We start from the raw sequence: 3,282 nt of genomic DNA, 5'->3' as shown, positions 1-3,282 counted from the left end.
CGCTAGGCATGACAAGAATACCATGAAATCTAGGCAACCGATATGTTGTGGGTTCGTAACTCGTAGGAGTGTCACTTTCAACGTCCCCGGTATTGGGCTGAGTTTCTAAAAACAACCGTGCACACCGAGGTTAAACTTTACCGGCTCCACTCCGACTCGCCGCTCGCCCACTACTCCGAAGGCAACCGATATTTTGTGGCATCATTGTTACTCTTAAGATTGTCATCCTCGACTTGCTCGTGCATTGGGCTCGCACCTTGCACACACAAGCAATGCCTAGACAATCTTAATCATAGCTCAACCGCACACTCAGAGGATTGGATAGCTTCTTTCGAAGCCAACCTACCCCCACACGTGTGAGAGTGGCCAACAATTTGCTAGCTTCTTCATCAACTCCGCCGAAAGCCATCCTCGACATACCCGTGCATTGAGAAGGTTTGGTGGCCGTACTCCCAACACAAAAGCATACCGAAGACAACCCCAAGCTAAAGCTCACTTGAAGCCAACGCATCGTCACCATGTGTTCGTGTGGCCGAGAATTGGGTAGCTTCTTCATCAACCCCGCCGAAAGCCATCCTCGACATACCCGTGCATTGAGAAGGTTTGGTGGCCGTACTCCCAACACAAAAGCATACCGAGGACAACCCCAAGCAAAAATTCATTTGAAGCCAACCCATCGTCGCCCACAACTAGTGGGTGAATGGTGTGCTTCCCGGGGTTGGCATAGACATTCCCTCGCATGCAAAAGATTGTCGATGCGAAAGATTATCTATGCCAACCCCGGGAAGCACACCATTCACACACTCCCGACCGGTGTGGTGTGGCGGTGATTGGATAGTTACGGATTGAGCACTTGCCAAGGATCAAAATGTGTCATTTAGAAGAAACATTTTCAAAAAGTTTTTAAAATCTTGTGGGTTTGCAACTCATAAGAGCGTCACTTTCAACGTCCCCGGTATTGGATTGAGTTTCTAAAAACAACCGTGCACACCGAGGTTAAACTTTACCGGCTCCACTCCGACTCGCCGCTCGCCCACAATTTGTTTGCAACGAAACATTTGTTTTTAATTTTGTTGGTTTGAAATTGTTTTGAAAAGGTTCTTTAAATCTAGTGGGTTTGCAACTCATAAGAGCGTCACTTTCAACGTCCCCGGCATTGGATTGAGTTTCTAAAAACAACCGTGCACACCGAGGTTAAACTTTACCGGCTCCACTCCGACTCGCCGCTCGCCCACTAGTCCGAAGGCAACAAAACATTTGTTTTTCATTTTGATGAAAATTTCTGTTTTTAAATCTTGTTGGTTTGAAATTGTTTTGAAAAGGTTCTTTAAATCTTGCGGGTTTGCAACTCATAAGAGCGTCACTTTCAACGTCCCCGGCATTGGATTGAGTTTCTAAAAACAACCGTGCACACCGAGGTTAAACTTTACCGGCTCCACTCCGACTCGCCGCTCGCCCACAAATCCGAAGGCAACAAAACATTTGTTTTTAATTTTGATGAAATTTTTTGAAAACATTGGCTTGGCAAGCCCCAATCCGCGACTATCCACCCACCGCCACCCCACACGGGTGGTTGTTGTTGCGAAATGAGGTTGTGGTCGACATGCCCGTGCATTTGAGAAGGAGTTCCTAGCACTCCATGCTCTCCCATGCCAAAAAATAGCCTAGACAACCCCATTTCGCAACTTTCCACGCCTTTTTTTTCCTCCCTCACCCATGGCGGCGGCGTGGTGGCGGCGGCCGGATTCCGGCCACCACCGCCATGGGTGGCAGCCCCCCGACCCCGACACCAAACCCATAATACCGAGGCAACATATCGAGGCAACATGACATGGGTGTGGCGTGGGGGAAGGGGGCTGCAGCTAGGAAGGCATGGGCTGCCATGCATATGCAGGCAACACACACCCCCCTATATAGCATTTTATGCATTTAGCCCTTTGACAGGAAGAGACATCACCTATGCGCGAGGAGTCATAATGGGCTCTAAATAATTCAATACAAGGTATTTGGACGTGATTTTTTGCAGGGATACTAAGAAACATGCAATCTATGATGGGAAAAAGTTTCATAAATTTTTGAAGTCGGGAAGTATTTTTTATTAGTTTTAGAAGTCGTAAAATTGAAAAAATCATTAAAACAAATCCGGGAGGAATTTTTTAGTTTTGTAAGTTGGAGAAGGTCCTAAAAATCATAGACTACTTATGGGGAGCTTATTGTGCGAGGAAATTTCAATAAAAACGGGGTTTGACAAGATTTGAAAAATTCTGTCGACATTTGAAAAAACCTGGAACCATGCTGCCGGCATGCTGCGCACATGCTGCGCGCATGCTGCGCGCAGACTGCGCGCATGCCATGGCAGGACAAGTTTTGCTAGCCTCACTGTCTACAGATGCGCAAGCTGCGCGCACGCTGCGCACAGCCTGCGCGCATGCTGCGCACAGACTGCGCGCACGCTGCGCGCATGCCATGGCAGGACAAGTTTCGCTAGCCTCACTGTCGACAGATGCGCAAGCTGCGCGCAAGCTCCGCGCACGCTGCGCACAGCCTGTGCGCATGTTGTGCGCATGCTGCGCGCAGGCTGCGCGCAGGCGCCGCGCATGCCATGGCAGGACAAGTTTCGCTAGCCTCACTGTCGACAGATGCGCAAGCTGCGTGCACGCTGCGCACAGGCTGCGCACAGCGCATGCCATGGCAGGACAAGTTCGCTAGCCTCACTGTCGACAGATGCGCAAGCTGCGCGCACAGGCTGCGCGCACGCCATGGCAGGACAAGTTTCGCTAGCCTCACTGTCGACAGAATCAGCACGCTGCGCGCAAGCTGCGCGCACGCTGCCGGCATGGTGCGCGCACGCTGCCGGCATGGTGCGCGCACGCTGCCGGCATGGTGCGCGCACGCTGCCGGCATGCTGTGCGCACGCTGCGCGCGCGCATGGCAGGACAAGTTTCGAAAATTTCTGTCGACAGTCTCAGCAGCGCGCACGCTGCCGACATGCTGTGCGCACGCTGCGCACAGGCTGCCGGCATGCTGCGCGCAGCCCATGGCAGGACAAGGTCCGAAAAATTCTGTCGACATTTTTACGCCGTGGTAGGCTTCCGCTTCGCGTCACTTTGTCGACATTCAAGCCTACCATTTGTATTGAATTTTTCAAACCTTGTCAAACCCCATTATTCAAATGTCGAAAAATTTTGTCGACATTTTTACGCCATGATAGGCTTCCGCTTCGCGTCACTTTGTCGGAATGCATCGCATGGCGAGGCAAGGCCACGGCATGCCAAGGCGAAG

The sequence above is a fragment of the Prunus avium genome, unplaced genomic scaffold (assembly GCF_965620075.1).
Source record: "Prunus avium unplaced genomic scaffold, drPruAviu1.hap1.1 HAP1_SCAFFOLD_26, whole genome shotgun sequence".
Classification (NCBI taxonomy): domain Eukaryota; kingdom Viridiplantae; phylum Streptophyta; class Magnoliopsida; order Rosales; family Rosaceae; genus Prunus; species Prunus avium.
The sequence above is the reverse complement of the archived record's forward strand: the minus strand, read 5'-3'. Positions refer to the sequence as shown.